Source organism: Triticum urartu, chromosome 5A, assembly GCF_056163025.1.
Source record: "Triticum urartu cultivar PI428250 chromosome 5A, HENAU_Tu73, whole genome shotgun sequence".
NCBI lineage: Eukaryota > Viridiplantae > Streptophyta > Magnoliopsida > Poales > Poaceae > Triticum > Triticum urartu.
In genome coordinates, this window is record NC_141877.1 from 136614946 (window position 1) to 136638554 (window position 23609).

Consider the following 23609-nt stretch of genomic DNA (forward strand, 5'->3'; position numbering starts at 1 on the left):
TTCTGAGAGTCGGCTGCGAGGCAGCCGACTTCCCACTCGCGGCCGAGTCCCAGGGATGACTTCAGGATGAGCCGACTCCTACCTGGCGACTTCCAGAGAAGCCGGCCTTGGGGAGTCGGCTCGCGACGCCAACAACCCCCATGCCCTCATAAAGAGGGAAGGGACGGGGAGTGGCCACAGTAAGGTCCACTCCCACCCCTTTTCCAAGGGCAGGCGTGGCTACAGTACGCTGTACCCGCGGAGATCTCCGCGGGGCGCGACACTGTTGCCATGCCGGCCCTGACGTCAGCCCCAGAGGGCGAAGTCCTGTGCCCACGACGGCCTGCCGGTACGACCCAGGGACGACGGGTCCCTCTAGTAGGCGGGCATACGGAGGACGGCGAGAGCGCCACCAGTCGGCCCGGTTGGGAGTCAGCCCCCAGGAGTCGGCCGGCCCCTCCCACGGGCCCCACGCGCCATTAACCAGATGCGACAGGGAGTGGCCACAGTGATCGCCCGCCAGACGGCGGGGCTGTCGCCACGACCCCATGACCGAGCCCGCGTCATTAGAGGCACGGCTACAGTAATCTACGGCCGGCAAGACCCGCCCGCGGCGGATGCGGCCTGTCGGCTCCGTACCGAGCCAGTCGGCGGGGCCCACCAGTCGGCGGGCCCCAGGAGTCGGCGGATAAGACGGCGGCCAAAGAGACTGACGGCTGGGCCCGCGTCCAGCCGGATTACCATTGTACCCCTGGGGGGTAGGCCTATATAAACCCCCAGGGCACCCATGCAAGGGGTTGGAATCCATTAGCACTAGACCAGATCATATAGGAAGGACAGAGCTAGCCTAGCCTTCTCCTACCTCCAGGAAACAGCTCAAGGAGCAACCGTGTACACACTTTGCCATAGTGATCATGCGGAGACCCCGCAGAGGAGCAGTATGGGTATTATCTCCACAGAGAGCCCCGAAGCTGGGTAAGATTCGCCGGCGTGCATGCCTTCGCCTTATCCCGTTTCCAGGCACCGGCGACGTTCTACTCGCGCCCACCATGATAAGCCATCCTTTGGCATATGTCGCACCCAACCCCCGACACTAATGTAGTAATAATTGGCGTCCATCCTTCCAAGGTCAGTAACCTGAAAGTTGCCAATGCGCAGGCGACCCGTGGTGGAGAACGGGGTGGTTGACTTCAAGTCCATGCCCATACCCACTAGATCGTGGCCCTTTTTTACGGCTTGGTCAACTGGTCTTATCTTTCTCTGAACAAGAACTGCAGCACGAGCGAGTAAGAGCGACAGGCGCGGGTCATGGGGTGACAGGCGAAGGCGGCTCAGAGCAGTGGAAGTGAGGCCGCTCGGCCTAAGTGTGACTCCGCGCAAGGCAAAGTCGCTCCGCACGAAGAGGCTCCAAGGCAGGGGCGGGTCACCGCAGTGGCTCAACGGCGGCGACTTAGCCTAGGGCTGCGGGGGCGAGGCAGGAGCAAGACCACAACGGAGGCGGCGGCTCAGAACGGCAAAGACCACCATGGTTTAGCAACGGGAGGTGACTTAGAAGCAGAAGCGGAGACCGGCGGACTTGGGGGCGGAGGCGGCGACCTGAGGCCGCGGAGTCATGGCGGCCGGAACTACATGGCGAACCGGTGATGCGTAACTTCCTTCCAAGTCATATATCTCCGTGGTCATTGAGGATGCCGGCGGCTCAGCAGCACAGCAGGAGCAAGGTCGCCGGTAGAGGCAGGCTACCGCAACGGCAGAGCACCCCGGCGAAGGCAGGTCAGGCACAGCTGGTTTGACGAGGCCATGGTGGCGACTCTGCGGGCGAGCAGTCCGGGTAGTTCAACGGACGGCGGCTCAGGACAACGGCCTGACACTGTCCACAGCGAAGAAGAAATCGACGGCTCGCTGGTAGCGGCCGAGGTGGCTTGTTGATCGCACAAAGCACAAGGGGCATAAGCCGGCCGTGTTTGGAGATATGGAGTCCCATGAGGTGGGGGCGTGATGACGAAGTAGTGCCAGCAGACACATGCACCCCGACGAGTCGAGGCGGAGCCGGATTGAGGCGCGGTTGCGGCCACGCAGCGTCTGTTGCAAGGTGACGCCGGCGAAGTGCAGCGGTGCCATCTCCGGTGAGGTCGAGGTGCGACCACAGGGGAACTGCGACGATCTTTACGGGTCAATAGTCGCGGTCGACGCACAGTAGGCCGAGGAGGCGTCCGAGGCGGTGCCAGTCCAGGTTGGAAACAAAGAGAAACCGGGTGGCTCTTGGACCAATCCGGACCGTCTTTGACTCCCTTCAGGTAATTGGTCAAATCCCCTGGTGACTTGCTGAAATACTGGATTGCCCTGGGACCTCAGGTTGGCCTTGCCTTGGTTGATGCTGCAGTAACGTACGGCGGCTGGTAGGATCAGTAATTCAATTGAGACAAAACGGAATCCTAGTCCTTGGACAACTCAAGGACGCACGACTTGACAGTTCTGACTTGACAGCATTTGTCGCTCGGAACTTGACGATACTGCGAAATAGGTTGCAGTGGAAAACGCTGGTCTCGGCGACTTTTCTATTTGATCGCTGATCCAGGAGAACGACGGTTGATTTCTTTTAAACCCGAATCTCGTGATCCCAGATCCAAAGTTGAACAGCAAATTTAATTCACCCAGCAATCGCTCAGATCTGACTTAAACTGCTGATAAAAAACACAGCCCACGTAGATTTCTTCCAGACTGTCTCTCCCTTACTGGAAAAAACTGTGAACCTCTCGATCCTTGAAAAAGATCCCTTCAAGAACTCAACACCACTGTGCGTGGGCCCCACGGTGGGTGTCAATTTTCATGGAATTGTCACGGTAGATGTCCTAGTGTGAGGACTTAGTCATGAGGCCAACGCATATATGTGGTAGCTCGAGAGGGGTTGAGCGGAATCGAGAAACGCAACACAACACAAAGGTTTAGACAGCTTCGGGCCCCGGGAAACATCATCCGGTAACAACCCTACATGTTGTTTGTGGCTAGGTCTCATTATCATCAGGAGGGAGTCGCTGTAAACCCACTCTCCTAGTTATGTCTAGCCCTAAGATTATTTTCTCCCCCCCCCTCTTGGGGAGCCCTGCCCCTCCTTATATAAGTTACAGGGGCGGGTTACATGTGGAGTCCTATTAGGATTAGGACTAGTCTACCTTCTAATACAAACCGGATACAAGTTCGGGTCTTGACTCTTTGTAAGGGAAATATTCCTCACGCCTTTCCTCTTAAACCGTCCCACCATTAACATAAAACGGCCTTCTGGGCCTTGGGCCTAGTCCTTTACCTGACTCGTCATCGGGGTCATTCGTGAGTCGCCAGGCTCGTGAATCGTCAGACAAAGTGAACCGCCAAACCCATAAGTCGGCAGTCTTTCGGTGGGTTATGATGAAGCGCCAAGTCCGGCCGGGTTACACCGCAGGGTATATCCCCGACACCTAGTCAAGAGGGTATGAAAGCTAAACCCGGTGTGTTGGAAGCCCCCAAGTGACCTTATGACCAAATAATAAAGACTTAGATACACAAAAATAAAATGACAGAGGCCCTGAATTGTGAGGGATGTCGGCTTTATTATATTGATCATTATATATATATACACACACACACTAACAAATGTATGTACAAAGACGAGAGCTGGTGGCTCGGGTGTAATAAGGCCGAAGATGAGAAATATTCCAAGGCCAGCAGGTCTCCTCCTCCGACTTGCATGAATCCTTGTGTTCTCGTATATCAATGAGGTAATACGACCCATTATTCAAGTTCTTGCTGACCACAAAAGGTCCTTCCCAAGGTGGGGATAACTTGTGCATATCTGTTTGATCTTGGATCAGTCGGAGCACCAAGTCGCCTTCTTGAAACGCCCGAGTCTTAACTCCATGGCTATGATAGCGACATAGGTATTATTGATATATCGCCAAACAAGGAACCGCCAGGTCATGCTCCTCATCCAAAGCATCGAGTGCGTTTTGACGTGTTATTTCATTATCATCTTCAACATAAGCCGCCACACGAGGCGAGTCATGATGAATACCACTTGGGAGAGCCGCCTCTGCAACATAAACCATGAAGAAAGGCGTATAGCTTGTTGGTCTGGTGGGGTGGTATTGATACTCCAGAGTACTGAAGGTAACTCCTCAACCTAGCAACTCGGCGTTCTCTTCAAAGGAACCATAAGTCGGGGCTTGATGCCTCTCAAAATTTCTTGGTTAGCCTTCTCAGCTTAACCATTCGACTGTGAATGAGCCACAGAAGAAACATCAAGGCGAATGTGCTCTTGTTGACAGAACTCCTTCATATCACTCTTAGACAAATTAGTGCCATTATCAGTAATGATACTATGAAGGTAACCAAAATGGAAGATCAGCTTTTTAACAAACTGGACTGCAGTCGCCGCATCACACTTGCTGACCGTCTCTGCTTCAACCCACTTGGCAAATTTGTCAACCGCCATCAGGAGGTGGGTTTTCTTATCTTTAGACATCTTGAAAGGTCCAACCATATCAATCCCCCAGACTTCAAATGGCCAAGTGATTGGAATCATTCTCAATTCTTGAGACGGCACATGAGCTCGTCGAGAGAACTTCTAACAGCCATCACATTTATTGACGATGTCCTCTGCATAGCATGAGCCTTCAACCAATAAAACCCATGACAAAAAAAATTTGGCCACTAAAGATTTTGAGCCTACGTGATGACCACAATCACCTTCATGAATCTCCACAAGATATCACGGCCCTCTTCGGGAGAAACACAACTCTAGAACACACCTGTTGCGCTACAACGGTGTAACTCGCCATTGACAATAGTCATAGACTTACACCGTCGGGTTATCTGCCTTACCAAAGTTTCATCCTCAGGTAACTCGCCCCAGGTCATATAAGCCAAGTAGGGAAGTGTCCAATCAGGAATAGCATGGAGAGCCGCCACCAACTGTGCCTCCGGGTCGGGAATAGCAAGATCCTCTTCTGATGGTACCTTAACTAAAGCATTATGCAATACATCAAGAAACACATTAGGTGGTACCGGCTTACGTTGGGACCCCAGCTGGCTCAAGGCACCAGTCGCCTCATTTTTCCTTCGATCAAGGTGCTCCACCTGATAACCCTTGAAATGACCAGCAATATTATCAACTGCCCGGTGATAAGCCGCCATGAGCGGGTCTTTGGAATCCATGTACCTGAAACTTGTTGAGCCACAAGATATCAGTCGCCAAAACACCTGACCCAGCTCAAATTCATCTCTTTGGTCATGCGAAGGCCGTGGAGTAAAGCCTCATATTCAGTTGCATTGTTAGTGCATGGAAACATTAGCCTCAAAATATAGCAAAACTTGTCAGCTCGTGGGGAAGTCAATATGACACCAGCCCCCGAGCCTTCTAGTTTCATGGACCCATCAAAGTGAATTGTCCAATATGTGTTATCAGGCCTCTCCTCAGGCGTCCGCAACTCCGTCCAGTCATTGATGAAATCCACCAGAGCCTGAGATTTGATAGCTGTTCTTGGCACATATTTCAGGCCATGAGGTCCGAGTTCTATTGCCCACTTAGCAACCCGTCCCTTGGCCTCTCTATTTTGAACGACGTCTCCTAAAGGGGCAGAGTTGACCACAGTAATAGGATGACCAAGAAAATAATGCCTCATCTTGTGACTCACCATGAATACTCCATATACCAATTTCTACCAATGTGGGTATCATTGTTTGGACTCCATCAACACCTCACTGACATAATAAGCCGGCCTCTAGACTAGGTACTCCTTACCCGTCTCCTTGTGCTCCACCACAATCGCCACACTGACACTGTCAGCCGCCACGTACAGGAGCAAGGGTTCTTTCTCAATGGGAGCCACAAGGATGGGCGGCTTAGCTAATTGCTTTTTGAGCTCCTCCAATGCCTTATCAGCAGCGTCACTCCAGACAAAATGATATGTTTTCTTCATCATTTGGTATAAAGGAAACGCCTTCTCGCCCAAGCGGCTTATGAACCAGCTCAAGGTTGCAATACGACCTGCTAGGCGTTGGACGTCATTGACACATGCCTGCTTAGCCAACAAAGTAATAGCCTTAATTTTCTTTGGGTTCGCTTCAATACCTCTCTCTGAGACCAGAAAACCCAAGAGCTTGCCTGTAGGTACACCAAAAATACACTTGGCCAGGTTAAGCATCATCTTATAGATCCAAAGATTGTCAAAAGTCTCCCTTAGATAATCCAAGAGCGTCTCCTTTTTCCTGGATTTAACCACAATATCATCCACATAAGCATGCACATTACGCCCAATTTGACTGTGAAAGAAATTCTGAACACAACGTTGGTAAGTCGCCTAGGCACTCTTGAGCCCAAAAGGCATAGAGACATAGCAGAAAGCTCCAAAAGGTGTGATGAAAGCGTCAAGGAAACATAAACTCTCACAACCCGCCGTAGCATCAATAATCTAGTCAATGCAAGGGAGAGCAAATGGGTCAGCTAGAAAAGCGTTGTCAAGATTAGTGTAATCAACACACATACGCCAGTTGTCATTTTTCTTAAGTACCAACACCGGATTAGCCAACCACTCAGGGTGAAAGACCTCAATGATGAACCCAGCTGCTAAGAGCCAGGCCACTTCTTCTCCAATATCCTTACGTTGCTCTTCATTGAAACGACGAAGGAATTGTTTGACTGGCTTAAGTTTAGGATCAACATTAAGAGTGTGCTCAGCGAATTCTATCGGTACACCTGGCATGTCAGAAGGTTTCCATGCAAAGATGTCCCAATTCTCACGGATGAACTCGATGAGCATGCTTTCCTATTTAGGATCCATATTAGCCCCTACCATGAACTACTGAGATGAGTGGCCAGGGACAAAGTCAACCAGCTTAGTATCATCTGCTGACTTAAACTTCAATAGAGGGTCTTGCTCCATGGTGGGATTCTTCAAAGGGGTCATATCAGCCGGGTCACCATTATCTTTATGAAACTTAAGCTCCTTAGTAGCACAAGCTGATTTAGCATAGGCAGCATCTCCTTCCTCCATTCCAAAGAAATTCTTCGATCACCATGGATTGTAATTGTGCCCTTATACCCTGGCATTTTAAGCTGAAAATATACATAACAAGGTTGCGCCATAAACTTGGTGTAGTCCGGCCTTCCAAACAAGGCATGACAAGGGCTCTTGATTTTAACCACTTCAAACCATAACGTCTCTGCTCCGTAATCATAGTCATCGCCAAAAGCCACTTCCAAAGCAATCTTCCCCACTTGGTATGCCGACTTACCAGGCACTACACCATGAAAAATTGTAGAAGACGGCTTAAGCTCCTTATAAGTTAAATTCATGCGACGAAAGCTGTCATAATAAAGGATATTGATACTGCTGCCACCGTCCATGAGTACTTTAGTGAACTTATAACCCCCAACCTGAGGGGCTACCACCAACGCTAGCTGACCCAGATTGTCAACCCGGGGCGGGTGATCTTCTCGACTCCATGTGATTGGCTGCTCTGACCACCGCAAGTACTGAGGTACCGCCAACTCAATTGCACTGACCATGTGCTTATGAACCTTCTGATCTCTCTTGCAAAGACTTGTGGTGAATACATGATACTGACCACTTTTAAGCTGCTTTGGATTACTCTGGTATCCTTACTGATGTTGTTGGTTACCCTGACCAGACTGTTGGTCATAACTGCCCTGATTGCCCTGTCCTTGATACCCAGAATTTGAGCCGACACCACCAGAATCGGGCCCCTGTGAGTCGGATCCTGACCCGCCAGGTCAGCCATTATTGTTGCCATGATTCTGACTAAAGTTGGATCTTGTACTCTCTCATGATGAAACAATCCTTCCAAACATGAGCCGCTGGTTTATTGTGCAGACTGTGTTTTGGGCAAGGTTCGTTCATCATCGCCTCAAGATTAAACCTCGACCCTCCAAAGACCTGCTTACCATTGCCATTACAATACTGGTTTTTATATCCAGTGTTAGCTACCAGATCTGACCCGCCATCAGATTGTCTACACTTACCACCGTTACCCTGGTTGTGACCATTATGCCCTGTCATGTTCTGCTAGGGACCCTTACCATTACAGTCTTCTTTCCCCTGTTGGATTTTTCATCATCAGATCCAGGGTCTTTGGTAGTGTCAGAGTCAGCATATTTGATGAGAGCCGCCATGAGCTCCCCCATGTCACTACAGTGACGCTTAAGCCGCCCAAGCTTCTGCTTGAGGGGGGTAAAGTGACAATTCTTCTCTAGAATCAGAACAACAGAGCCTGCCGCAATGATATCCGATGAGTGGATAATAGCTGAGACCCGGCGAACCCTGGTGGGCCGACTCATCCTCCCGCTGCACGCATTTGTCTAGGTCAATAATCGACAGAGGCTGCTTACACGTTCCCTTAAAGTTGTGAATGAAGCGTGTCTTCAACTCAGCCCATGAATTGATGGAATTGGCGGGTAATCCTTTCAACCAGGTACGAGCCGGTCCATCCAACATCATTGTGAAGTACTTGGCACATATGACATCATTAACATCCAACATCTCCATAGCTAGTTAATAGCTTTCAATCCAAGCCTCAGGGGGAAGATCAGCTGTGTAGTTAGGTACCTTACGAGGACCCTTAAAATCCTTGGGCAAACGTTCATTGCGTAGAGCCGGTACTAGACACGGCACACCAACTGTCCTGTAAGTCATCCCAGCTGCAATGGTTGCCGAAGGGTGTACTGGAGACCGCTGATGAGCCCCCAATTGAGCTGCCAATTCCGCCTCACGACGGGCTCTAGCCTGATCCACAAGGGCCTGAGCACCGTTCAGCATCCGGTCATCTCTGGGCGGGTTAGGTCGATGGGGAGGGTCATCATTATAGGGCAAGTTACGGCGCCGTTCACTGCTAGAAACCGCCGGTGACTCAATACGCCGGCTATAGCTTCGACTTGGACGAGGAGTTGAGTGAACATGTTCATGACTGTATGAATAAGCCGCCTGCTGTGCCACAGTTGTCTAAAGAAGCTCCACCATGTTCCGAGTCTCTATCGCCGCTGGAGACTCACCTTTGATCGGGATGGCCGCCAGCCATGTAGCTGCAGCGATCATGTTATCCACCGGGTTAGAATAATGGCCAGAAGGTGTTGGTACCCTTTGAGGTGGGGTCAGATCCCTACGAGGCAGGGGTGGCACACGAGGTTGAGTCGCCGCTCCAGTTCCTGGCGCCTCAGCAACCCGGGTATTCCGGGTGAGTTGCTTATTCCTGCTCCTGGCATGTTAAAAAGATTTTGTCCCTCAAACTGTGAAGGTAGGCGGCTCTGGTGCCTCCTTCAAGGAACAGCATTGAACGCATTCTGATCTAGACTCAATCGAAAAGCTTCTAGTCTTATCCGTTGTGACTCGGCCTCTAAAGAAGCCCGCTTTCTCCCCATCCTGGCGTTCTCTGGATTAAGATCCTCCTAGGCAAGGTTGTCAGAATCGCGATTCTGTTATACGACTCTACGACTTTACGATCCAGACTAACCCCTATGATTCTACAATTTTAGTTCATAGAATCTACATTTCTACGATCCTAATAGTGAAGATTCCACAATTTGCGATCCTACCATCGAGCTCCGATCCGATTCAAAATTGCGATTCTGACAACCTTGCTCCTGGGCCTTGGCCACCTCATCTCGCACCTTTGCAACCTCTGCATTATGTTGCGGTTGATTTGCCGGAGTTACCTCTGCAGCTAACGGAGTTGCTAAAGCATCCAAGAGCTTAGACAAGACTTGAGCCAGCGGGCGTACTGAGCCTCTCGCCCCAGCTGTCGCAGCACCAATTGAGCCGGACATCATAGCCGCGGTCGTTGATGAATTTACAATTGGTTGTGTACCCGCCATAAAGACAGCAACCTTGCTCGGTGGCTCATAGGGGTCTAAATACTGTCACCATCGGAATAGCCCCCAAGCCCGCCATCCTGAAGCTGATAGATTATTCGGTTTTTCCGGTCAAGGACTCATCACCTGAATAGATGGCCGTCTCTCCACTAGATGCAAAACCTTCCTCAAGATCTGCCCCATGAACAAAGCCCACAAAGACGTGCTTCCGACCGGGCTGATACCTGGCAGGTCACGCGCGCCGAGCCATCTTGATGATGTCGGTGCAGGCGTCCTGCTCAAGCTCTGACTTGCTGATTTTGCCGATGAAGACGTGAATCCTGCCAGAGGGGACCCGGTACCCATACTCGATTGAGTCGGCCTCGGGGCCCCAGCCAGCGTCGTCGATGTAGATCCTGTCGCCGCGGCTCTTGGTCATCTGACCCACGGCGTGTCCTCCGATCCCTAAGAAATTTCCCTTCAAGAACTCGAAACCACCATGCTCTTGCCCCCATGGTGGGCGCCAACTGTCGTGGATTTAGCACGGCATATGCCCTTGTGGAAGTACTTAGGTGTGGAGCCAGCGCAATGTAGGTTAGCTCGAAGGGGTTGAGCGGGACAAAGGACACAAGAATTTACCTAGGTTCAGCCCCTCACAACGAGGTAAAAGCCTATGTCCTGCTTCTAGTTGTATTGCTTGAGTTTCGATTACAAGGTAGCGATTATGCTTGACCTGGATATCGATCAGTTGTTTCTTGAGTTAACCCGCCGCCGGGTATCGCCTTCATATACACAAGTCGAAGTTCGGCAGCTTACAAGAGTCCAAGTCGGGTCACACAACGTAACCGACTCTGGTTCTAATTTCCTTGCCTTACAGAGCAAGTCATCATCGAGCGGCTCACACCTTCAAGTCTTGATTCGTCTCTAGGTCTTGGGCCTTCAATAAGCCTCCATATGAGCTGCCGTCTTCATGTCTTGTCTTCTTGGGCCCGCTTGGGCCCTTTTCTACGAATCGCCAACTATGTAACCAGGCCCCTCCTGGGTGGGTCACACCGCAGGGTTATATCCCCAACACCGGGGCTTGATTCCTCGTAATATCTCCTGGTTAGCACGTTTTTCCTGACCATTATACCGCGGATGAGCCACCGAGGAAACATCAAGACGAACGTCCTTTCTTGACAGAACTCCATCATAGCCCCCTTAGACAGGTTTGTGCCATTATCAGTTATGATACAATGACGATAGCCAAAACGGAAGATCAACTTTTTAACAAACTGAACTGCAGTCGCTGCTTCACAATTGCTAACTGGATCTGCTTCAACCCATTTAGTAAACTTGTCGACTGCCACCAAAAGGTGGGTGCTACCTCTTGAGCACTGCATTGGTTTTCCCTTGAAGAGGAAAGGGTGATGCAGCAAAGTAGCGTAAGTATTTCCCTCAGTTTTTGAGAACCAAGGTATCAATCCAGTAGGAGGCCACACACGATTCCCTCACACCTACACAAACAAAAATATCCTCGCAACCAACGCAATAAAGGGGTTGTCAATCCCTTCATGGTCACTTACGAAAGTGAGATCTGATAGATATGATAAGATAATATTTTTGGTATTTTTATGATAAAGATGCAAAGTAAAGAAAGTAAAATAAACGGAAAAAGAAATAGCTTGTTGACCGAAGATTAATATGATAGAAGATAGACCTGGGGGCCATAGGTTTCACTAGTGGCTTCTCTCGAGAGCATAAGTATTACGGTGGGTAAACAAATTACTGTTGAGCAATTGACAGAATTGAGCATAGTTATGAGAATATATAGGTATGATCATGTATAGGCATCACGTCCGAGACAAGTAGACCGACTCCTGCCTGCATCTACTACTATTACTCCACACATCGACCGCTATCCAGCATGCATCTAGAGTATTAAGTTCGAAAGAACAGAGTAACGCTTTAAGCAAGATGACATGATGTAGAGGGATAAACTCATGCAATATGATATAAACCCCATCTTGTTTTCCTCGATGGCAACAATACAATACAATACAATACATGCCTTGCTGCCCCTACTTTCACTGGGAAAGGACGCAAGATTGAACCCAATGCTAAGCACTTCTCCCATTGCAAGAAAGATCAATCTAGTAGGCCAAACCAAACTGATAATTCGAAGAGACTTGCAAAGATAACCAATCATACAAAAAAGAATTCAGAGAAGATTCAAATATTGTTCATAGATAAACTTGATCATAAACCCACAATTCATCGGTCTCAACAAACACACCGCAAAAGAAGATTACATCGAATAGATCTCCACAAGAGAGGGGGAGAACTTTGTATTGAGATCCAAAAAGAGAGAAGAAGCCATCTAGCTAATAACTATGGACCCGAAGGTCTGAAGTAAACTACTCACACTTCATCGGAGAGGCTATGGTGTTGATGTAGAAGCCCTCCGTGATCAACGCCCCCTCCGGCGGTGGAATTAGGGTTTTGGCTCCGTATCTGGTAGTTTGGGGGTACGTAGGTATATATAGGAGGAAGAAGTACGTCGGTGGAGCAACATGGGCCCCACGAGGGTGGAGGGCGCGCCTGGGGGGGGGGGGGGTAGGCGCGCCCCCCTACCTCGTGCCTTCCTGGTTGCTTTCTTGATGTAGGGTCCAAGTCCTCTGGATCATGTTCGTTCCGAAAATCACGTTCCTGAAGGTTTCATTCCGTTTGGACTCCGTTTGATATTCTTTTTCTGCGAAACTCTGAAATAGGCAAAAAACAGCAATTTTGGGATGGGCCTCTGGTTAATAGGTTAGTCCCAAAAATAATATAAAAGTGTATAATAAAGCCCAATAATGTCCAAAATAGAATATAATATAGCATGGAACAATAAAAAATTATAGATACGTTGGAGACGTATCAAGCATCCCCAAGCTTAATTCTTGCTCGTCCTCGAGTAGGTAAATGATAAAAATAGAATTTTTGATGTGGAATGCTAATTGTCATAATTTCAATGTAATTCTCTTAATTGTGGTATGAATATTCAGATCCAAAAGATTCAAGACAAAAGTTCAATATTGACATAGAAATAATAATACTTCAAGCATACTAACTAAGCAATTATGTATCTTCAAAATAACATGGCCAAAGAAAGTTATCCCTACAAAATCGTATAGTCTGGCTATGCTCCATCTTCACCACACAAAGTATTTAAATTATGCACAACCCCGATGACAAGCCAAGCAATTGTTTCATACTTTTGGTGCTCTCAAACTTTTTCAATCTTCACGCAATACGTGAGCGTGAGCCATGGACATAGCACTATATGTGGAATAGAATGGTGGTTGTGGAGAAGACAAAAAGGGAGAAGATAGTCTATGCTTGAAGATCATGGAACGGATTGCCATGCAACGGATGCACTAGAGCTATAAGTATATGAAAGCTCAACAAAAAGAACTAAGTGGGTGTGCATCCAACTTGCTTGCTCACGAAGACCTAGGGCATTTTGAGGAAGCCCATTATTGGAATATACAAGCCAAGTTATATAATGAAAAATTCCCACTAATATATGAAAGTGATAACATAGGACACTCTCTATCATGAAGATCATGGTGCTACTTTGAAGCACAAGTGTGGAAAAAGGATAGTAGTATTGTCCCTTTTTACATATTTTTTGGGCCTTCTTTTTTATTTGGCCTTTCTTTTTTCTCTCTCTTTTTTCTTTTTTTGGGACAATACTCTATGAATGATGATCATCACACTTCTATTTATTTACAACTCAATGATTACAACTCGATACTAGAACAAAGTATGACTCTATATGAATGCCTCCGGCGGTATACCGGGATAGCAATGATGCATGTGTGACTTGTATGAAAGAATTATGAACAGTGGCTTTGCCACGACTAAAAATGTCAACTACATGATCATGCAAAGCAATATGACAATGATGGAGCATGTCATAGTAAACGGAACGGTGGAAAGTTGCATGTCAATATATCTCGGAATGGCTATGGAAATGCCATGATAGGTAGGTATGGTGGCTGTTTTGAGGAAGGTATATGGTGGGTGTATGATACCGGCAAAAGGTGTGCGGTATTAGAGAGGCTAGCAATGGTGGAAGGGTGAGAGTGCGTATAATCCATGGACTCAACATTAGCCATAAAGAACTCACATACTTATTGCAAAAATCTATTAGTTATCGAAGCAAAGTACTACACGCATGCTCCTAGGGGGATAGATTGGTACGAAAAGACCAATGCTCGTCCCCGACCGCCACTCATAAGGAACACAATCAATAAATAATTCATGCTCCAACTTCTTTACATAACGGTTCACCATACATGCATGCTACGGGAATCACAAACTTCAACACAAGAATTTCTCAAATTCACCATATCCATATCTCAAAAGAATTATCAAGTATCAAACTTCTCATGCTATTCAACACACTCATAAGAATTTTTTTTATTAATCTTGAATGCCTAACATGATTAAAGCAAATTACCATGCTGTTTTGTAGGACTCTCAAAATAATCTAAGTGAAGCATGAGAGAAAAATAGTTTCTATAAAAAAAATCCACCACCGTGCCCTAAAAGATATAAGTGAAGCACTAGAGCAAAAACTATATAACTCAAAAGATATAAGTGATGCACATAGAGTATTCTAACAATTTCCGAATCATGTGTGTCTCTCTCAAAAGGTGTGTACAGCAAGGATAATTGTGTAAAACTAACAAATAAAGACTGAAATAATACAAGACGCTCCAAGCAAAACACATATCATGTGGTAAATAAAAATATAGCTCCAAGTAAAGTTACCGATAGAAGTAGACGAAAGAGGGGATGCCTTCCGGGGCATCCCCAAGCTTGGGCTTTTAGGTGTCCTTAGATTATATTGGGGTGCCATGGGCATCCCCAATGTTAGCCTCTTGCCACTCCTTGTTCCATAATCCATCAAATCTTTTACCCAAAACTTGAAAACTTCACAACACAAAACTTAAAGCAGAAAATCTCGTGAGCTCTGTTAGCGAAATAAAACAAAACACCACTTCAAGGTACTGTAATGAACTCATTGTTTATTCATATTGGTGTTAAACCAACTGTATTCCAACTTCTCTATGGTTTATAACCTATTTTACTAGCCATAGATTCATCAAAATAAGCAAACAACACATGAAAAACAGAATCTGTCAAAAACAGAACAGTCTGTAGTAATCAGTAGCTAGCGCAAGTTCTGGAACCCCAAAAATTGTAAAATAAATTTCTGGACGTGAGTAATTTGCCTATTAATCATCTGCAAAAAGAATTAACTAAATAGCTGTGACTCCCCAAGACCAGAGCTTCAGATGCCTTCCAGGGTTTCCGGGTTTCGTCGTGTGATTTGTTTGGTTCGTTGCATCATGTGCATTGCATCATGTCATCATGCCTTCATCTCATAAATCTTTTGCAACTCAACTAAATAAATTGCATGGATCTTCGGTCCATATAAATCGAGGGAATCCACATGGTGATTCTCTTTATAACATATCCTCCCAATATTAGGGAGCTAAATAAAAATATTCCATTCGTTTGGATTTACCGCAAAGACACTTGCAAAATATCCCAAAGCCTTTGTTATCTTAATTCTCGGTCTCCAACATGGCCATATATTTCTTTCATCATATTTCGGAGCTCTACCAAAAATCTGAACATTTTTGGACACCTCTATTTCCTAGCCCTTGTTCAAACCATTTGAATTAAATTCAAATGACTTTGAATTAAATCCTTGCAATCTTGCCTCTCCTATTTTTCGTGGACCGTGCACATTTTTACGAGTCCGTGAAATTATCCGCGAGTCCAACTTCGTGTCCTAACCCCCCCCCCCCACTTTATTTCTTTGTCTTCTCTTGTTTTCTGATAAAGAAAATTATAAGAGAAGGAAGGGAGAGAGATATTTAGAGGGAGAGGCGGCCTGCACCACTGCCCACCTGGGCCTCCCAACGACCAGCAGCCGCACCAGTGGCCCAAGGCCCAGCTGGCCCCTGCCTAACTAACCCTAGCCGCCAGCTGAGCCCGATCGCTACTCCCTCTCGTTCCCATCGCCGCCACCAGAAGCCGGCTCCCTCGATCCCACTTCTCTCCTCGATTCCCTCCTCACAAGCTCGCAACAGAGAGAGGGATCCCGATCCCGATCCCAGCATGCGCGAGCCCGTGCCCCCGCCTCCTTCTCCCACCAGTGCCGCCGCCTTCTCCACTCCGGTGAGGCCGCCGCCGCGCCATCTCGCCTCCTCCCCGTCTCCCGCGAGGGCCGCCGCGCCAAGTCCCTGGAGCCTCAACTCCCGCCGTCCTCCACGAGTAGCCAAGCCCCGCCGCCCGTTCATCGCCCCACTGCTGCGTCCTGCTTCGCTCGACGACGCTGAGCGCCAAGTCTATCAACCGGAGCGCCGCGCCTCTGCCGTCGCCGCACCAAGCTCCCTGCTCCTGCCGCCGGAGCCCTGCACCCCGCTCGACCCCAAGCTCTCCTCCTCATCGTCTATCTCCAGCCCCGTCTCCGCCTTTGTCCAGGCCGCCGCTCGCCCTCCACGGCCACGGGATCCTCCCATGCCCCCTTGCCATGCCTTCCCTGCTCACCTTCATGGACGCCCCTGCCGCATGTTGCTCCACTTGCCCCATCGAGCTCCTTGGCCTCTACTCATGCCCCATCACAGCCGTCGTTTGCCTTCTCAAGCAGTGTCGTTCGCCTCGACTTCGAGTTCACCATGTATGGCCAGAACCCCACCAACTTGTTGCCTCTTGTTCCTGCGATGTGTTGCGTGAATGGATTCGAAACCGGATTGGAACCTCAAGCGTCAAGTACCCTGAAGACCCCGTCATCATCAAGTTCCACTTGGACAAGTGTACCTCTACGTCCTGGACTACCAAGTACATGGATACGCTAAGTCTCGCTTCGAACATGTACGACTACACCCGGTGATGCAACAAGTACCCCGACAACGTGTACATCTACAACATCAAGACCGGACCGACAAGTACCCCGACGTCGTGCATACCACTACCGTCACCCCGAGGATGTTGGATTCGTTAAGTACCTCTCCGAAAACGAAACGTATACCACTACCGTCACCGAGATCGCGAGAACCTCTACCGTCGACCCTAGAGCGTGCGAGAACGACTACTTCCACTACCGTCGTCGCGAGAACGTCTACTTCCTCTACTTGGCACCGAACGAGAACCGTTCCGTTCCGAAAAGGCACGCTTCGAAGGTATAACCCCGCGATGACCACCCGTGGACCGTATGCATGAGTTGTATGAGATGCATGTTGGTTGTTGTAATCTGCCTGTGAACGTTAGTAGTTCCCTCGTTTGACACCGTCGTCGAGTCATGGGACAATCGGTAACTGGGATCACTCCCACCATCTGTTGACACACTCACACCCCCTTCCTTTACACTAGTATCTCCGTGAGCTATCAGAACCGATATGTTGACGTGGCATCATTTTCGGATTCATCGTCGTGACACCCTTTCTTTCCACCCGGTGACAAATGCTTCATAATGCTCTTGTCAACTTTTAATAAACATTGCATAAATTTGAACATGTCACCCGCATCATGATAACAACTACAAGATTGGTTAAAATTGTTGTTTGCATTAAATTACTAATGCATATGCGGATTTACCGGGTTTGTTGTTTATTATACCCGGCCCCATTTAAATTGTTTAGATGGTATAGTTTTGTTATGTATCATCTCTTGACATGCTTAACAACATTTAATATTATTGAGTACCTAAACGAGAGAGAACTAAATAGTTGATGAGGTGATTCGTCAATATGCAACTCGTTGCATATTGAGCTCCACTTAATTTGTAGAATTGTTTGTTGCATATTGCCATGCCTATTTAAACCGGACATGCATCATACTTGTTTGCACATCGTGCCATGCTTTTGTGATGATTGTTTACTATGTTGTTTGCTTTCTTTCCGGTGTTGCTTCTTCGGGTTAGTTCTGATAACGTCGCGTTTGTGAGGATTCGTTTTACTACGTTCGTTTGTCTTCTTCATGGACTCGTTCTTCTTCCTTACGGGATTTCAGGCAAGATGACCATACCCTCGAAATCACTTCTATCTTTGCTTGCTAGTTGCTCGCTCTTTTGCTATGCCTATGCTGCGATACCTACCACTTGCTTATCATGCCTCACATATTGTTAAGCCAAGCCTCTAACCCACCTTGTCCTAACAAACCGTTGTTTGGCTATGTTACTGCTTTGCTCAGCCCCTCTTATAGCGTTGTTAGTTGCAGGTGAAGATTGGAGTTTGTTCCTTGTTGGAACATGGATTTTGTTGGGATATCACAATATCTCTTATTTAAATTAATGCATCTATATACTTGGTAAAGGGTGGAAGGCTCGACCTTATGCCTGGTGTTTAGTTCCACTCTTGCCGCCCAAGTTTCCGTCATATCGGTGTTATGTTCCCGGATTTTGCGTTCCTTACACGATTGGGTTATAATGGGAACCCCTTGACAGTTCGCCTTGAATAAAACTCCTCCAGCAAGGCCCAACATTGGTTTTACCATTTGCCACCTAGACTTTTCTTTCCCTTGGGTCGGCCGGCTCAAGGGTCATCTTTATTTTAACCCGCCCCCCCGGGCCAGTGCTCCTCTGTGTGTTGGTCCGAACTGAGCTGCCTGCGGGGCCACCTCGGGGAAACTTGAGGGCTGGTTTTACTCATAGCTAGTCTCATCCGGTGTGCCTGAGAACGAGATATGTGCAGCTCCTATCGGGATTTGTCGGCACATCTAGGTGGCTTTGCTGGTCTTGTTTTACCATTGTTGAAATGTCTTGTAACCGGGATGCCGAGTCTGATCGGATTGTCTTGGGAGAAGGAATATCCTTCGTTGACCGTGAGAGCTTGTGATGGGCTAAGTTGGGACACCCCTACAGGGATTTGAACTTTCGAAAGCCGTGCACGAGGTTATGGGCAGATGGGAATTTGTTAATGTCCGGTTGTAGAATACCTGAAACCTTAATTTGAATTAAAATGCATCAACCGCATGTGTAGCCGTGATGGTCTCTTCTCGGCGGAGTCCGGGAAGTGAACACGGTGTTGGAGTTATACTTGACGTAGGTTGTTCTAGGATCACTTCTTGATCATAGTTGTTCGACCGTGCCTTTGCCTTCTCTTCTCGCTCTCTTTTGCGAATAGGTTAGCCACCATATATGCTAGTCGCTTACTGCAGCTCCACATCATACCTTTACCCTACCTATAAGCTTAAATAGTCTTGATCGCGAGGGTGTGAGATTGCTGAGTCCCCGTGACTCACAGATACTTCCAAAACTAGTTTGCAGGTGCCGATGAAACCATGCAGGTGACGCAACCAAGCTCAAGGAGGAGCTCAATGAAGATCGTGTTCGTTATGTTGTTCCGTTTCTAGTTGATCGGTACTGGAGCCCAGTTGGGACGATCGGGGATCTATGTAGCATTTGGGGTAGTCTTCTTTTATTTTGGTTCTGTAGTTGGACCTTGATTGTATCTGGATGTTGTAATGCTTTATTCATGTATTGTGTGAAGTGGCGATTGTAAGCCAACTATGTATCTCTTTCCCTTATGTATTACATGGGTTGTGTGAAGATTACCTCACTTGCGACATTGCCTACAAAGCGGTTATGCCTCTAAGTCGTGCTTCGACACGTGGGAGATATAGCCGCATCGTGGGCGTTACAATAGCACTTTCCAACTAAAAATGGCAGCAATTCTCGTGAGCGCTAAAGTTTCTGTTTTTACAGAAAGATTAAAAAGACTTTCCCCAAGTCTTCCCAACGGTTCTACTTGGCACAAACACTAATTAAACACAAAAAACACAACCAAAACAGAGGCTAGATTAATTATTTATTACTAAACAGGAGCAAAAAACAAGGAATAAAAATAAAATTAGGTTACCTCCCAACAAGCGCTATCGTTTAACGCACCTAGCTAGGCATAAAAGCAACAATAGATCTAGGTGTTGCCATATTTGGTTTTAGGGAAGAAAAGAGCAAACTTGCTATCTGTAGAATTAACCTTTCTATTTTGGTAAAGCACGTGGCCATTTATGGTTGAAGAAAGATTAAGTAAGTTGTGGAAATTGGCATCTAGGCTAGCTTTTATTTCTTTGATAGATTCGTTCTGGTAAGAGAACAAAAAAGATGTGGTTCTCATTAATGGGGTGCCCAAATATAGTTTTCATCTTCTCATAGGTATCTATGGGGTCCCCTTCAAGAAAACCCTCTTCAAAAATAGAATCTAAAACTTGTTTGAATGAAGCGGGCAACCCAACATAAAAGCTTTTTAGGTAAACCTCAATTTGATATTGGGGTACAAAGCTAGCCCGATTCTTAACAGCCTATCCCAAGCATCTTTCAAAGATTCATCAAGTAAATAACAACAAAAATCCAGAATCATCTTCATCAAAGTTATTAAGACTCTTATTGACAACTCCGGCAGGTTTTTCCATAGCTTTATTTATGAGTTTAGATATAATAGAAGGATCGTCCAAGCTAGGGAGAGAACCCCCAACTCTTTTTGGTTCCGACATGGCGAGGGAAAAGCGAGCAAAAAGAGGCAAACGGAAGAGAGCGAGAGAGAGAGAGGGCGACGGCAAGGGTGAAGTGGGGGAGAGGAAAACGAGAGGCAAATGGCAAATAATGTAATGCGGGAGATAAGGGTTTGTGATGGGTACTTGGTATGTTGACTTTTGCGTAGACTCCCCGGCAACGGCGCCAGAAATCCTTCTTGCTACCTCTTGAGCACTGCGTTGGTTTTCCCTTGAAGAGGAAAGGATGATGAAGCAAAGTAGTGTAAGTATTTCCCTCAGTTTTTGAGAACCAAGGTATCAATCCAGTAGGAGGCCACGCACGAGTCCCTCGCACCTACACAAACAAATAAAATCCTTGCAACCAACGCAATAAAGGGGTTGTCAATCCCTTCACGGTCACTTATGAAAATGAGATCTGATAGATATGATAAGATAATATTTTTGGTATTTTTATGATAAAGAGGCAAAGGAAATAAAGCAAAATAAACGGAAAAATAAATAGCTTGTTAATGGAAGATTAATATGATAGAAGATAGACCCAGGGGCCATAGGTTTCACTAGCGGCTTCTCTCGAGAGCATAAGTATTACGGTGGGTAAACAAATTACTATTGAGCAATTGACAGAATTGAGCATAGTTATGAGAATATCTAGGTATGATCATGTATATAGGCATCACGTCCGAGACAAGTAGACCGACTCCTGCCTGCAGCTACTACTATTACTCCACACATCGACCGCTATCCAGCATGCATCTAGAGTATTAAGTTCAAGAAAACAGAGTAACGCTTTAAGCAAGATAACATGATGTAGAGGGATAAACTCATGCAATATGATATAAACCCCATCTTGTTATCCTCGATGGCAACAATACAATACGTGCCTTGCTGCCCCTACTGTCACTGGGAAAGGACACCGCAAGATTGAACCCAAAGCTAAGCACTTCTCCCATTGCAAGAAAGATCAATCTAGTAGGCCAAACCAAACTGATAATTCAAAGAGACTTGCAAAGGTAACCAATCATACATAAAAGAATTCAGAGAAGATTCAAATATTGTTCATAGATAAACTTGATCATAAACCCACAATTCATCGGTCTCAACAAACACACCGCAAAAGAAGATTACATCGAATAGATCTCCACAAGAGAGGGGGAGAACTTTGTATTGAGATCCAAAAAGAGAGAAGAAGCTATCTAGCTAATAACTATGGACCCGAAGGTCTGAAGTAAACTACTCACACTTCATCAGAGAGGCTATGGTGTTGATGTAGAAGCCCTCCGTGATCGTTGCCCCCTCCGCGGAGCTCCGGAAACGGTCCCAAGATGGAATCTCACGAATACAAAAAGTTACGGCGGTGGAATTAGGGTTTTGGCTCCGTATCTGGTAGTTTGGGGGTACGTAGGTATATATAGGAGGAAGAATTACGTCGGTGGAGCAACGTGGGCCCCATGAGGGTGGAGGGCGCGCCCCCTACCTTGTGCCTTCTTGGTTGCTTTCTTGACGTAGGGTCCAAGTCCTCTGGATCATGTTCATTCCGAAAATCACGTTCCCGAAGGTTTCATTCCATTTGGACTCCGTTTGATATTCTTTTCTGCGAAACTCTGAAATAAGCAAAAAAAACAGCAATTCTGGGTTAGGCATCCGGTTATTAGGTTAGTGACAAAAATAATATAAAAGTGTATAATAAAGCCCAATAATGTCCAAAACAGAATATAATATAGCATGGAATAATCAAAAATTATAGGTACGTTGGAGACGTATCTGTGGGTCTTCTTATCCTTAGACATTTTGAAAGGTCCAACCATATCAAGCCCCTAGACCGCAAACGACCAAGTGATGGGAATCATCCGTAACTCCTGAGCCAGAACATGAGCCTGCCTTGCAAATTTCTGACATCCATCACACTTGCTGACAATGTCTTCTGCATCACCATGAGCCGTCAAACAGAAAACCCATGACGAAAAGCTTTAGCCACCAAAGATCATGACCCGGCATGATCACCACAATCGCCTGCATGAATTTCAGGTAGCATCTCACGTCCTTCTTCGGGAGAAACACAATGTTGGAACACACCAGTCACACTACATCGGTGTAACTCGCCATTAACAATGGTCATAGACTTGGACCGTCTTGTGATTTTCCGTGCCAAGTTTTCATCGTCCGGTAACTCGCCCCGGGTCAAATAAGCCAGGTAAGGCATCGCCTAGTCAGGAATAGCCCGCAGAGCCTCCACCAACTGTCCCTCCAGGTTAGGAATAGCAAGATCTTCCTCTGAAGGTAATTTGACAGAAGGATTATGTAACACATCAAGGAATACATTTGGGGGACCCGGCTTACGTTGTGACCCAAGCCAAGACAGTGCATCAGCTGCCTCATTCTGACGTCGGTCTATGTGATCCACCTGGTTGTTGGGGAACGTAGTAATAATTCAAAATTTTCCTTCGTGAGACCAAGATCAATCTAGGAGATGCTAGCAATGAGAGAGAGTGAGTGCATCTTCATACCCTTGAATATCGCTAAGCCGAAGCGTTACAAGAACGTGGTTGATGGAGTCGTACTTGCGGCGATTCAAATCGCGGAAGATCCGATCAAGCGTTGAACGGACGGCTCCTCCACATTCAACACACGTACAGCCCAGGGACGTCTCCTCCTTCTTGATCCAGCAAGGGGAGAGGAGAAGTTGAGGGAAAACTCTGGCAGCACGATGGTGTGGTGGTGGTGGAGCTCGTGGTTCTCCGGCAGAGCTTCGCTAAGCACTAAGGAGGAGGAGGAGGTGTTGGAGGAGGGAAGGGCTGCACCAGGGAAGGGGTGCGGCTGCCCTCCCAACCCCCTATATTTATAGGGTGAAGGGGAGAGGGGGCCGGGCCCCCTAGATGCACCTAGAGGGGGGCGGCGGACAAGTGGGGAGACTTGCCCCCAAAGCAAGGTGGGAGGCGCCCCCTCCCCCTAGGATTTCCAACCCTAGGCGCCTTGGGCTCTTGGGGGCGCACCAGCCCACCAGGGGCTGGTTCCCTCCCATATAAAGCCGATTAAGTCCCCCAAGGTAGGTGGCCCCACCCGGTGGACCCCCAGACACCTTTTCGGTGGTCCCAGTACAATACCGATAACCCTTGAAACTATTCCGGCGACTGAAATTGGACTTCCCATATATAAATCTTCACCTATGGACCATTCCGAAACTCCTCATGACATCCGAGATCTCATCCGGGACTCCGAACAACCTTCGGTAACCACATACAGTTTCCCATAACAACTCTAG